The following is a 14,239-nucleotide window of genomic DNA, read 5'->3' as shown; positions in this document are numbered from 1 at the left end:
CAGGCCTCTCCTGCCTGGCCTCTGCATCCTGAGCCGGCCACCCTGGCCCCGTCGGGACGCTGCGGGTTCTTGGGTGGGCGCCTCAGGGCTCTTCTCCCCTCCTCCTTCCCTCCCCTTGGACCAGAGGGGTCGGGATGGCCCGTGACCTGGGCAACAGCGCCCCTTCCAGCCTCCACTTCAGCCTGCGAGGGAAGGTGGCTGACCGGCAGCTCAGAAGGCGCCTTCCGTCCATGACATTCTGCCGTCCCGCTGCGGAGAGCACCCAGGGCGGGGCGCGCCTGGGCGCCCCGGCAGCCAGGGCACAAACGCGGAGGCCCGGTGCCTCCCCGACCCCACACTGTGCCCCTTCTGCAGGGAGCACCCCGCGGTGAGCCCGGGCACACCTGGGGTCCCGCGTGCCCTGCGATTGGCCAGCGCGGCGGCTGTTCCCCGGGGGCGGGTGCGCCTGGCCGCTCCTCTCCCGCTCCTGCCCGGGCGGGGCCCATGCGCTGGTCACGGGTCTCCAGACCACAAGTGGACGGCTGAACGTTGGGATTTCTACTGCAAGGAAAAGAGGGGGGAAATAACCGGAGACGCTCGGAGTGGTGCCAGAGAAGACTCCATGAAGTTCCTCCATATCTCAGGGGGACAGCGGGGGTGCCGTGCGGCCTCTGCGGTCAGCCCGACCTCGTCCCTGGCGGGCACTCCGGGAGGGTCTCCGGAGTCTGTCTGAGGAACGCAGACTGCCCCGGGTGGTCCCTCGAGACAGGGCCGCACGCGCCCCAGGGCGCTGCCCTGGGAGCCCTGCTCTGAGCCCCCGGGAGGTGGACGTCCTCGTCATCCTCACGTCCCACAGGGTCTCGTCCTGTGGTCCAGCCTGGCCTCGGACTCCCCGGCCCAGGCGATGCCCCTGCTCGGCCTCCGGGAGCTGGGACGAGAGGCGAGCCCCCGCGCCTGGCTCTGGTTGATTCCTCAGTGTTCCAGTTCAGGTCCAGGCCCTGGGCGGAGGAGGGGGCTGCCGAGATCACGTTCTGGGTGGACGCAGTGGCTGCCGTGGGTTTTCAAAGGAGTCGCGCTGGAGAGTAGGTCGAAGGACCGCAGGGAGACACGTGGCAGCCAGCGGCGATGGCGGAGAGGCCGGGTGACGGGGGAAGCCCGTGTGCTTGGGCGTCAGCAGCCCCCAGCCCCGTTTTCTGGTTAGATGAGCGACACCCAGGCCGTCGGCGCCGCTGTGCATCCCTGGTCCTCGTGGGATGCAGCGTCCCAGAAGATGGGGGACAGCAGTGTGCACGGTGTGACGTGGAGTGCCCAGGTCTTCCAGCAGGGTTATTCTGGGGAGTCCCCCAGAATGTTCCGGAACACGTCTGCATCACGGAGGCGCACGGTCCCTGATGGCCGCCCTGAAGGACGATTGCAGACCCAGCAGAGATGAGCCACCCTCTGCGGGTTCTTCCAGAGGGGCTCCCACAGTGTCCCCTAGCTTCGCGGCCCTGCCCTGGCACCCCCAAAGCCACGTGGAGGGCGAGCGAGGGGTGGTGTTTCCAGGAGACCCCGGGAGAAGAGCCTGGCGGTGGAAGCTGGTCATCACCTCCTGCTGGAAAGCCAGCTGCCCTGGGCCACTGCGGGAGGGTGCCTGTCCCGGCCTCGCCAGGCCCCCCTCTCTCAAAGGCGTTGCTTTCCATCCGTGGAGGAGGCTGGAGGGAACCGGCCTCGTCCTCGGTGGCGGGAGGTGGAGGAGCTCGGGATGGGCCGTGGGCAAGGGTCGCCCAGCGTCGGGGAGCCAGGCCGCTTCCTCCTGATGGCGCCCCTGGCGAGTGAGTCTCCCCTCTCCCCCGCGTGGTTTTGCGCTTTTCCTCTCCGGCTGCGTTTCAACCACAGATGTTTGTATGGCTGCCCAGGGGCCAGCGCGGACCTCTGGCCTCTGAGGGCTTCGCGATGCTTTTCCCTGAGGCGCCACGGCCTTGGCTGCTGGTCAGCCCGTTCTGAATGGCCCTGGTGGCTGTCACCCACCTGGCAGGCTGGACTTTGCAGGAGTCGGGGTGCCCGGGGCAAGGGCTCCTCAAGCTGGGCGCACAGAGGTCCCCGAGAGCCCCTGAAAGCGGTCAGCTTGCTGGGGAGCCCGGCCCCTTTCCAGTTCAGCTTTCTGATGCTTTCAGACCCCAGAAGACAGTTCACAGGATTCAGTCCGTAACGTGGTTCCAAAAACATATTTTAAAGTTGTTCGGACCACTCATTATTTTCTTAGCATTCGGTTATTTCCAAAGAAACACGAGACGTGGGCATTTTAAAACGTGACATAGATGTTAAAAGGAAGCAGTCTTTAAAGTCTGTTCAGTCAGCCCTTCAGCGTCTGCGCAGTCGCACTAGTGGTGGCGGACGCTGCCTCGGACACCCCAAGTCCGCTTTTGGCAGCTGGACGCTGACTCGCCCGGTAGCTCTGCCCTCTGCCCTCGCTGGCGGCTTTTGGGACGCGCACCTTCAATACGCACTCGCAGCTTCCACTCACTCGGTCTTTCATTTGCTAAAAGCCTTCAGAAGGCCAGTCGCGTGGCCCGGCGCTGGTTCCCGGCAAGGCGCGCCAGGTGGATCAAAGGTACAGGTTACAGGGAGGGGATGAGGTGCGCAGTCGGGGCCCTGAGCACCCTTGGCACGTGGTCTGGGTGAGTAGCGCCCTGGCCTGGCACCTCAGGGAAGGGGCCCCACAGGCTTCCTGCTGCTTCACCTTCAGAGGCTCGACTTTGCTCCCAGACACGGTTGCTGGGTTTGCGTGAGTTCCTTCTGGGGGAGTCTCTGCATATGTGAACGTGTATCACTTAAAAAAAAAAAAAAAAAAAAAAAACCAGCACAAACAGCTGCTTGCGGCTGTGCGTCTGCACGTGGATCCCAGAGACGGCTCCTGTTGGTTCAGTGGAGTTGCCTGGTTCAACCGCGGCTTCCTTTTCTTTCCCCTTCTTTTTAAAATTTCTGGTACTGGGGATTAAACCCAGGGGTGCTTTACACTGAGCCACATCCCCAGCCCCTTTATTTTTTATTTTGAGGCAGGCTCTCACTAAGTTGCCGAGGCTGGCCTCGAACTTGCGATCCTCCTGCCTCGGCCTCCCAGGTCCCTGGAATCACAGGTGTGCACCGCCGTGCCCAGCTGGCATTGCCTGGTTCTTCTAATGATGGGGATGGGCCTGGCGTCCTGTGGATGGGTGTCCCCCGTTTGATGAGCCAGTTCCCCGTTGGTGGAGTCTTGGGTGCTAGAGAGAGGAGGCGGCAGGCATGCTGTCGGGTGGTCCTGGAGCAGGTGGGTTCTCATGCAGATGCGGTCTTGCAGTGGCGGAATGTGGTTCTGGTTCCCGAGGTGGAGGTGCCCGGTCAGCGGGTGAGTTCCTTTTTGCTGGTGACAGCGACGGCTAGCTCGCCCTCTGCGAGGTGGTGCCAGCCTGCAGTCCTGGTTAGTGTGAGTGCCAGCGGCTTTTGACCTCAGAACCCCAGGCGAGCAAGAGCTTTTCAGTGAAATGCGAATCTGGAGCAGCTCCTCCCTGGCCAGGGTGGCTGTGGGGTGCCTGTGTGGGCAGGATGGGGGCGGCTGTGGAGTTTGGACGCTCACCTTCAGACTGTGGTCAGGTGGTCCTTCCAGGTGGGAGGCGCCAGTAGGCAGAAGCCGCCTTGCCCCGCCTCTGTCCCCTTGTCCATCACAGCTGCTTTCTGGATGCCGCAGGGCTGACCTGGTCAGAGGTCCCGGGAGCCATGTGTAGGGGGACCCAGAGGCGTCCAGGAGGAAGCTCCGCAGAACTTCACAGACTGGAATGGCAAAGTCGTTTTCCCAGCTGGATGTTCACGCTACCGAGCTGCCGCGCGCAGAGGTGCCGGGCTGGCAGGGCAGGGGCAGCGGGCCTAGCGCTGGGCAGGAGCCCTTCTGGATGGCGGTGGTGTTGGCGACGCACCCAGCCTGGCCGGGGCAGGTCTCCTGAACCCCGCACGGCCACAGTCGCTGTGGCCTCACGTCAGCAGGAGCCCACGAGGAGGCGGGGTGAAGGCCGTGACTGGAGCTTTGGGGACAGTGGCCTCAGTTCACCTGGAACTGCTGAGAGCCGGGCTGGCCTGGAGCTGCCGGCCTGCTCCCTGGGTCTGGGGCCAGAGCCGGAGGGAGCTTGGGTGGGGCCGGCCATGGCTCTGTGGCCTGAGACCCTGTGGTGCGGCCGGGGAGGCCCAGGTCCACTGTGTCCACTCTGGGGCGTCACTTTCCTCTGTTTTAACGAGTGCGTCCCCAGTGGCTGCGGATGTTTTGGAGCCAGCACGGCTGAAGCACCTGACCTGATGTGGCCTCGCTGGCATTTTCCTCCTCCCGGGCTCAGGCATCTGCAGGAAGAGCGGGTGCGTGGCCCTCGGGAAGCGGGCGCTCGGCTTCTGACTGGGAAGAAGGGCCTTCGTGGAGACGTGGCCTGGCCCCCGGGCGGCCCGCGCCCCGGTGAGGTGCGGCGAGTGAAAGCCGTCAGTCGCCCAGGCGTGGCTGTGAACTCAGCCTCCCGCCCGGCTGGCCCAGGGCTCTGGCTTCAGTCGCCCTCCTCTGTCCATAGGTGTGGGCCTCGCTCCACTAGTCCAGGGACGGCCGGCGACCCGCGGTGGGGTCTGAGCCCCTGAGCTGGGCCGGGGCGTCCGCACTCAGGAAGCTGCCTGGGGCCCGTGGTCATCTGACAGCCCGAGGCTCCAGGGGGCAGATGCAGGCTCCTAGTCCTTTCGTCCCCAGGCCCCGAGCACTGAAGTTGGGCCCTTCTAAATCCGAGCAGGAGCCAGGAAGAGACCCTGCGGGCGCCTGTGTGACAGAAGTGGGGCCAGGCCTGCTCCGTGGGCCCGGCCGCCCTGCAGGGATGGGGACGCGCGCTCCACTCTCCATGGCCATCCGAGGGACGCAGCCTCCTCAGTGGGTGGCCAGCATCTGCTGCTCATTAAGAAAATTGCTACTTCAGAACAGGCTCCAAAGGGGACTTTCCTCTTTACGCAAGGGAAGAGGGTGACAGTAAAACGACCCACCCTGCACCCCGCGCTGAGAAAGAGAAAGAGAAGAAAAAGGGTCTGGCATCCGCCCGAGGAACGACGGAAGCCCGGGACTCGGCGGAGGCCGGGAGCCGGACGCTCTCACCTGGGCAGCACGCAGGCCACCGTGCTGCCCCCACCATGCCCGAGTCCTGCTGGAGCGCGACGAAGCATGCAGAGACCAGCTGGGGACAGAGTCCCCGAGGTCTCCCAGCAGCCCGAGGTCACTGGGGAGCCCTCCGCCTGGACAGACCGTCCTGCCAGCTGCCCCGTGGCTCAGGCATGGGGGCGGAGAGCTCTGCTCTCCACTGGCTCACTGGTGGAGGGTGGCAGGGACCCGGGGCTGGGTCCCTGCAGCCTGTGCCCGCCAGCGCTGAGTGCTCGTGGAAGGGCCATGTGTTTGCCAACACGCCGCATCCAGTAGCCAGATGGTCCAAACAACCCGTGCGGCACGGTGTGTAAATATTTCCCGTCATTATCGGTGCTGCGCGCTCACATTAACGAGCATAAGGAGCTCACCCACCAAGGAGCTCTCCAGCCAGAGCCGGCCAGGCCCCAGTGGGCGGCTTGTGAAGCACAGTGGTCTTGGTGGTCTCGTGGTCTCCGCTGCCTGGGCCCCGCTGTGGACCGCTCACCTTGCAAGACCCACCCCGCTTCCCTGTGGGGGAGAGTGGGCTGACCCAGCTTATTTCCCTCTTTGCTTTGCCTAGTAGGAAGCTCACAGCTGGGATTTTTTTACTCATTTGCTTATAGATCTTCCTCAGGTGGGCGCCTTAGCATAGATTTTTCTTCCTCTTTCGGTTTCTCTGTTCATCTCTAGTTCAAGGTGGGGGCAAGGAGTGCGCCTGCATCATAAGGTTTCCGGGAGCAGGTGGACTTGAACAGCACGAGCAGGCTCGGGCTGTCTGCTTCGTGTGGGATTGCTGCGTGCAGAACCATCCAGAGTTGACTGCCCTGGAACGTCAGTACCCTGGTGGTTCCAAGACGGGGCCTGGCGTACCTCTGCTGTTCCTTTCACGACTCTGCTGTGTAGTACTGACTCAGCGAATGGATCAGATAGGCAACGAGTGCTCTTCACTCCTGTAGTTGCTGAGCTGGATGCTGGGCGGGTGGTCACGGTGGCCTCAGGCAGTGAATCAGTGACGTGGACTCCTCCTATTGTGGTTGCACTGTCCCTGGAGCTCCCCTGGAGTCCCCCACTGGATCTGTCCGTCAGCAGGTGCGGGCAGGAGGGTGCACGTGGAGGACAGTGTGGGGCCAGGGGCCTGGGCCTGACAGTGGTGTCCTCTGATCCCAGGGCCTCTCTTAGCTCCTGGGGACTAAAAGTGTGACTTAGGAAGAGGCAGTTGGACCAGGCCAGACGGAGTGGCGCGGATGAACAGTTCACGAAGGACACGGAGAGGGCTCCAAAGGTCTTCACGAGGGTCCCGGCCAGCGCATCTGCCTCGTGACTGGATGCACGTCCTGGATTTGGCTCGGGGCTTGGGCTACGTGTCCATATTCCCTTCTGTCACAACTACAGGCCTTTCAGAGACCACCCAGCCCCCTCCTCATCTGCAGGAGGGGAGACCAAGGCCTGGCCAGGCCAGCTGGAACGCTGCTCCCAACCCCACACCAGGGACCCCCAATGGCACACAGGGAGTCCCGTCCACGTCTGCCCAGCGTGCGGGTTCCTGCCCGGTCAGGGTGATGGGGAGTCTGGCCGTGACGCCGTGGCCTGGGCTGACGGGCGGATGGCCGAGTCCTCAGAGGGGGTCTGTGGAGAGGTTCTGGCCTCGGCGGCTGGTGAACTTCAGCACCAGCTTCCTTCCAGCAGCCACCCCGGGACGTGGGGAGCAGGAAGTCAGTCTCTCCTCTCAGTGACCCAGGTGTGAGCGCGAAAGGTCTCCCGTTCCACGGCCCTGCAGAGCCTGAGGGCGCATCTCCACCTGCACAGCCGGGCTCCTGGCCTTGCTGGTGGCATGGCAGTTTGGACAGGGCTTGGTGGGGATCGAGCCTCTCTGTTCACGGTGTCAGCCGGGACCGCTTGCCTTGGGCTGGCCAGGCATTTCCAAGGTGCCCTGCTCCAGTGGCTGGCGAGGCGATGCCTGCACGTGGCCGCAGCTGCCGGGCTGTGGGCTGGGCCCCTCAGGGTTCTGTGGCCTCCAGGCGGGTGGCTTCTGAGGTGGCCGCTGTTCCCCCAGAGCAGAGACGCGGAAGCGTCCAGCATCCACCACTTTCCACCCTTTCCCCTTAATTTCTTTTACTGTGATGAAAATATACGTGGCAGGAAAAAGACCACTTAGCCATTTTTAAACGTACAGCCAAGTGGCATCCAAGCGCATCCACACCACCAAGCAGCCGCCACCACCATCCACGGGACTTCCTCGCACAGAACACTGAAACCCTTGCCCATTGGCACCGCTGCCCGGCGGACGTCTGCACTGCAGCAGGGTCGGAACTCCCTTCCCCCAAAGGTCAGCAGGCCGGGTTAGGGGACCAGGCTCTGCCGGCCACGCACAGGCACCTGGGCGGTCCTGCCCTTCCGCGGCCGTGCGCGTGGCGAGAGACACCTGTGGGTGTGCCTGCTCTCAGCTCTCAGCCAGGGCATCCTGGGGCTTGGGCACCAAGCTGGCACAGTGTCATTCCAGCCCACTCAGGTTGGTGGTCAAGCTGGATTCAGGGGGCGTGGCCACTGGAGGCCTGAAGGATCCCCACCCACCTGCTCATGCAGACCTGACCGAGGCCTGGCTCTGCCATGGAGGCCTCAGGAACTTTCCGGAACGCGCAGGGTCCCGCGGAGCAGCCCGGGCGGAGCTGCAGCCACAGCCCCAGCTGTTGCCTCCCGAGCAGACCGCAGCGGCCCTGCTCTGGCGTGGCTGCAGCCAGCGCCTCGCGTTACATAACCTGTTATTCTGTGCTGCACCAGGCCCTGGTTACTTGTCAAAAGTTGCTAAAAGCCAGCTGTATCAGCTCCAGGCAACTGGGGGTGCTGCCTCTCCCTCATAGTATTAGTCACTCTGTACTTGGCTAAATTTAACTTTTTATCATCCAAATGATATTTTTGTGGGCTCGGGATTTTACATAATGCTACCAACTGCTGTAGGCTAAGAATTTCTCCTTCTTGTTATGCGTGTGCACGCTTGTGCACTTGCCGTCTCCCCCTGTGAACTCCCGCACACTCGAGCAAGCACTGCCCGGCTCCCGCCCCGGCCCTGCTGCCCCAGGTCAGGTTTCAGCTTCCAGGCTCTGCCACCCACCTGCTGGGAGAGAAGAGCCCTTCCCGCCTCACCCTCTGAACTTCTGCACCACTGGCACTGCAGGGCCCTCAGCCCAGGCCTCCGGGGGACCCTCTGCCTCCAGCGGTCTGGGCTTGGGAAAGAGCAGCGTGCTTGTCAGCAGTAGAGGGAAGAAGCTGTAGGGTCAGCAGGGAGAAGGGCAGCCAGCCTCCCCCACGGGGTCTGGTGGCAGGCCCTTCCCTTGGCCCGTGGGCGGGCAGTGCCGGGGGAGGCCCAGAGCTGTTCTTGATGAGAGGGCGGGTGGAGATCAGCTCCCAGGAGGGCCTGAGGGGCAGCCATTCTGGCCCTGCGCCCCCTGCACGCTGGACCCCACCTGGAGGTCTCATGGGCCTGGAGGTGCCTACTTCCTGGTGAGGAAGCAGGGTCAGCTCAAGCAGTGGAGGAGCAGGACAGGACAGCGGCAGCCACCCTCGAGGACTCACGTAGGCTGGGCAGGGCACCAGGCAGTCACTTTCATTGGCTCCTGGACTCTTGAATCCTGTGGGGTAGGTGCAGTGTCCCCTGCCCCTCAGACGAGGAAACTGAGTCCCCAGAGGCTCAGTGCTGCTCAGTCCTCGGAGCCAGGGTGTGGCAGACCAGGTGTGCCCTGTCCACCTGCAGGCGTCCTTGCCGCCTCGGCTTGGTTGCCTCTCCGGGCCTCGTGGTTTCCCAGGGCACAGTGCTGACCAGGGTAGACACAGGACGCCAGCAGTGCCCCATGCCCTTCCCTGGCATGGTGAGGCTGACTCTGGCCTGATCTGGCTCCCGGGCACTGTGTGTTTTACAATGGGGGGTGTGTATGCAGGATTAGGTAGAACTGGAATTTGCCTCTCGGCCTAGGACAAGAGGGCCACTCACTCTTCAGTTTTGAGAGTTTTCACAATGCACGTGGATTTCTTGATTTAAATTCAGCAACATATTTTTTTTTTTGATTAGGAACTCCCAGGTATATACTCAAAAGAGTGGAGACCATACGTCCGCAGAAAATCTTGTTCACAACGGTTCTCATCAGCTTTATTCACAACAGCCAAAGGTAGAAAGAACCCAGCATCCCACAGCAGACAGGTAGAGAAACAGAACGTGGCCTGTGCACACAGCGGAATATTACTTGGCCGTTAAAAAGAGTGAGTTACTACTGTGTGTCACAGGCCAGAACTGAAAGCATAACGCTAAGTGGAAGAAGCCAGACACAAAAGGCACCTGTGGGTCCATAATGCCAAAGAGATACAGAATACGGACTGAGGAGTCCAGAAGAGGCAGATCCCTAGAGACAGAAAGCAGATTGGTGCTTGCCAGGGGCTGGAGATGGGAGGATGAGAAATGGCTGATCATGGGCACAGGGTTTCTCTTAGGGGTGATGAAATATTTCAGATGTGAATGGGGCTGGTGGCCGCACAACCTTGGAAATCGACCAATAACCGCTGAATTGTTCGCTTTGAAAGGGCAAAGGGCAAATCTTAGGGTGTGTGAGTGATATCTCAGTTTTACAGACTCAGGAGCCCAGGGCCCCGGTCTGTGGTCTGCACCTACCACAGGCACGGCCCGCCTCAGGCTCCATGTCCACCAGGGATGGGGACAGCAGCCTTCACTCCATGTCACCACCCACTCGCTTGGAACTTGCGCTCCCAGCCAGGGCCAGCTGGAGACACGCGGAGGCTGGGCAGGCTCCGCAGCTTGGCGCCCCGTCAAGCCGGTATTCTTTAAGTGTTTGTTTGACATTTATTTAGTGGGGATGAGGAGAGACTGATAGGCTATTAATAGAAATCGTACAGAGAGACATTCACTCACTAGTTCCCTTCCACCGCCTGAAACAGCACCAGGGAGCTGAAAAATGTTTAGGAAAGCAATTGCGACTTCTGTGGGTCTCCTCTGGAGGCCGTTTCTGTTGGTTTTCTCTTTGCGACTCTCCCCGTCCTCCGGAGGCACAGTGAAGGTGCAGATGTGAAGCTCAAAGCGGTGGGGGGCTTTCTTTTAGTTCCTGGCTCAGCAAGACTGGGGGTGTTGCAGACCCCTGCCCGGGACCTTGGCCACACCTGCCCCCGCTCTCCTTGTGGTTTTCCGTTTCCCCTCAGGGTGTGGACTTGATGTGGGAGGTCACCGGAGGGGAGGTCCCGTCCACAGGTAGCAGGTTGCACGTCGCTGCAGTGGCGTTGCTGCTGGCTCAGCCAGAGCTGCCTTCGCTTACCGAACTTTAAAAATCCTTCGGGTCGAAGCACACTCCCCTCGGCCCCTTTGCCTTTTTCCTCCTCGCCCCTGCGGACCTGCATCTGCTGGGCGTGAGTCACGCTGACCTTCTCCGCCACGGAGGCGGCCGAGTTGTGGAGGGGGCTCGCCCTCCGTCCGGTGTCACATGGAGAGCCCTCATTCTGCAAGGGGGGGCACTCCGCCCCCGGGTCGTGCTGGGGGTGTGGCAGTGACCCCGGGCAGCCGGGCGGAGGGATCTGCAGAGGCACCAGAGCAGGGGGCGGGACACCCTCGGCAGGGCCACTCTGGGAACCGGGGGCTTTGTTGTGCGGGGTCCACGCGACGCGTGGCCCTGGAGGGGAGGGCAGGGGCGGGCGGGCGGCCGAGGAGCCTGGGTGCTCTGGGTCCCTGAAGTCGTTTGCAGCGCTGGCTGCGGCTTCCCTGGCGCGTGGGCGGCGGAGGTGGGTGTGAAGCCGGTTCCCGCACCGCCCACTGCGCGCACGCTGCACGCGGCTCCGCCGCCCATTCCCTCCGCTCGCTGCTCCGGCTCTGCGTCTGTGCTGCTCGCTGGCGGTTGATCACTTTGTCATTCCGAGCCTCCATTCAATTCCACTTGGGTTTGCGTGCACCTGCGAGACCTGCGCTCCCCTTAGGGGCACAGATGGCTGTCTGAGCCCGTAAAGCAGGGCTGCCCAGGACTTGCAAGGACTTAAGTTCCTGGACCCATCCCAGAGCCCACAGCCTGCAGGGGAGCTGCCTTCCTGCCATGGTCTTCCGGGGCCTTCCAGGCTGCTGCCTGCTCCCTGCACATAGGTACAGGGGTTCCAATACGTCTTGCAGGGTCCCTGGGTCCCCCAGGCTGGAGCCCCAGGCTGGGTGGTAGCTTTGGTGGCATCTGGGAGTTCCCGGAGGTCCCTTTCTCTTGCAGTTCCACTGTGCGCTCATCTTGGCCTCGGTGCTGGCAGAGCGGGTGTCCCATCCCACACTGTCCAGCTGGAGGTCCTGCATCTTCTGACCCAGCACTCTGGGCAGGGGTCCCTTGCTGACCTCTTGCTTTGTCCGGTTTTCCAGTTCCCCCACCCCCACCCCCAGTCCGGAGCCAGAGAGCTGCAGTGGCCACTGTAGGAAGGCAGCTGTATGTATGGCCGAGGCGTCCAGCTCCTGGCACTTTCCTCAGCCCTGGGGGCAATGGTGGGATGCATCCATCACCAGTTCCAAGTCAGGAGCTTGCTCCTTGGAAGATCCTGGACTCGGTCGCTTTGTAAAATGGAGACCCCCTCAGTCAGACGTCCCCTGTTCTACCCTCTTGTTCCATGGGGACCCGGGCTGCACGCCATTGCTCGGGGTGAGATTGGCTTTGCCCACCTCCCTGCGGATCAGCACTGGTGATCAGAAGCCCCGCGTCTCACCGCCCTCCCGTTGGGCTTCTCCCTGCAGGATGCTGGCACGTGTGTCCTGGTCCCCGACACTCTTCTGCGGACCTACTGATCCTTCCCTCCTCCAGTGGCAGGGACATCGACGGAGCCACTCAGACCTGCAGGTAAGGCCCATGCGCCCGCACAGGGACCAGCCTCCTGGCCTTTGAGGGTCAGGTGTACAGAGCTCGTCGCCGTTGCCTTCCTTCCTTGAAATCCTGACCGTCTGATCCACGCGGGGTCGGTTGTGTTCAGTGATTATGCTTCTTGCAAATATTAGCTTATCTTCCCCAAATAGGAAGGATCCACATCCTGTGTCTGGTACTTCTAGATTCCAGATTTGATGGCACCCTGGGTGGCTCTTTGCCACTTCTGCCCTGTGCTGCGCCCACCAGGACCCTGGCAGGAGTTTAAGAGGGTGGCTCCTTCCAGAAAGGAGCACGGGGTCCAGCCTGGCCTGTTGCCCACAGGCTGCGGTCAGTGGCCCAGAAGCCAGCACGGGAGTTGTCACAGGCACTGTCCCTCTGGGCACTCATTCCCACCGAGGAAAGCCGGCCTGGGGACTGGAGACGGAACTCGGAGGCCTGTGCCCTGTGCCTCTGCCCTGCCGCCCCCGCAGCTGGTCTATTCCATTTCCTGTGCCCCTCCCTGCCCTTCGTTCCTGCCAAGCCCTTTGGTGGGTAGAACAGGAGAAGTGGTTTCTTTTTGTCTCCAGGACTCCCCTGCGCCCTGCCCCTGGATACTCGTCGGCCACAGGGAGCCTTGGGGTCCCAGCAGCTGGGTCTTCCATCCAGGGAAGCTTAGGAAGTGGGGAGGGGAGGGCAGCTTCCGTCCCTAACCTCTGCTGCGTGGGGCTGGGCTGTGGCCTTTAAATGCACCATCAATGCTAGCCTGTGGCTACTGGGGTCCTATGTCACAGGGATGGCAGGTGTCGGGCTCATGGTCACGCTGGGATTGGAATCGGACCCCAGGTCTGAACTCCAAAGCATGTGGCCCGAATTTCCAAGTTCAGCCCCTGACGCAGGGGGTCCTTGGTTCAGGTCCAGGCCCAGCCCTGGCCTGCAGTCTGGCTCCTGCCCTCCTGCGCCTCCCTTCCTCTCTGGGGAAGCGGCAGGGCGCCCAGGGCCCCGGGCTGCCTCTGGTGGGGCGAGCGAGCTGCCTCCAGCTGGTCTCCGTCGGGCTGTGTTCTCCTCCTGACTGCGCACCCTCTTCCCTTGCTGTGAAAAGCTCAAGTGTGAAGGAGGGCGGGTGCTGTGTTGTGCCTTTGCTTTTGTTTTGCTTTAATTCACTCTCCGAGGTGTCTCAGCTGCGGGGGGCGGGGGCGTAGTAAGGCTCAGGCCCCTCCAGGCTTCTCCAGGGCTCTGTCCCGTGCCCGTGCCCGGGCCTTGGCCTCCGACTTAAGGCAGGGCCCTGGGGCCTGAACTCGCTGCTCCCAGGGACGCTGCCCAGCAAGCCTGGCTTCCTGTTTCCTCTTACAGGAAGGGGCTCCTCTGCTCAGAGCTGCATTCCAGAGGCGGGGGCTGCAGAGGGGACATCCTGTGCCTGCTTCCCCTGGAGGGCCTTGCTGGGACCCACAAGTGTCCCAAGCGTCCTCAAGGCCTTCTCGGCTCCATTCACTTACCCTGCAAACGTTTATTGAATGTTTACTGAATACTTGGCACGCTGGGTATTGCCCTCAGGTGCCAGGGGCGCGGCTGTGCCCGGGCAGACAGGAGTCCCCACGGCCTGGAGCTGGTGCCCTGTGCGTTCTGCGCTTTGCTGGCCCTGCTCCGGGTCCTCAGGGCCCCGTTTCCTCCCCTGCCTGTCAGGTTCCTGCCTCCCTTGCAGCCCCATTTCAAACACCTCCTTATCTCTAAAGCTCTGTGCAGGCCCCTGACCCGCGCTGGCCGCCCCTCCTCCTCTGCATGGTCGCAGGCCCTGCGGCTCCTCTGACAGAATTCTTGGCACCGTGTGCCACCATGGCAGGCGCCTAGCAGGGCAGTCAGGATCACCCCCTGCCGGCTTCTCTCTGGGAACTGGTGGCCATGGTGGGCATAGAGGCCACCAAGTTCTGGACAGGAGGAAGAGAGAGGCAGCCCTCGGCAGGGGCGACTGAGAACGTGAACCACCCCCCACCCCCCGGCCTCCCCTCCGTGGGGGTGAGGAGGGAAGAGCCCGAGGAGCCCCAGGGTTTGTGTTTAGGCAAGTCTGGTTCTCCAGAGGAAGTCGGGACCTCCCTTCCTGAGGGCAGGCAGGCCAGCGGGCGGCATGGGGGCAGGGGCAGCTCTTGTGTCTCTCGGCTCAGCATGGCCATTGTCTGCATCTGCCTGACTCCCAGAGAGAGGGTCGACCTCAGTGAAGGGGTCCCCGTCCGGGAGAACCCCGTCCTCGGCACTGCCCTCA

General features: G+C 62.6%; 1 protein-coding gene across 9 annotated transcripts in view; it reads left to right on the top strand.

Annotated features, from left to right (window-relative positions):
* PITPNM2 (phosphatidylinositol transfer protein membrane associated 2) overlaps nucleotides 1-14,239 on the top strand; it is a 122,541-nt gene that overhangs the window by 15,879 nt on the left and 92,423 nt on the right. For 6 of the 9 annotated variants that reach the window (XM_079150445.1, XM_079150454.1, XM_079150453.1 and 3 more), the window contains exon 2: nucleotides 11,880-11,982. The exons of 2 other annotated variants lie outside the window; for them this stretch is intronic. The gene's annotated coding sequence lies outside the window, so the exon portion shown is untranslated. Of the gene's footprint in view, nucleotides 1-10,669; nucleotides 11,256-11,879; nucleotides 11,983-14,239 lie in introns of those variants that run through there. One more of the 9 variants, XM_079150449.1, reaches the window with a different exon arrangement.

This window comes from Sciurus vulgaris, assembly GCF_902686455.1.
Source record: "Sciurus vulgaris genome assembly, chromosome: 8".
NCBI classification, from domain to species: Eukaryota; Metazoa; Chordata; class Mammalia; order Rodentia; family Sciuridae; genus Sciurus; species Sciurus vulgaris.
The sequence above is the reverse complement of the archived record's forward strand: the minus strand, read 5'-3'. Positions and strand labels throughout refer to the sequence as shown.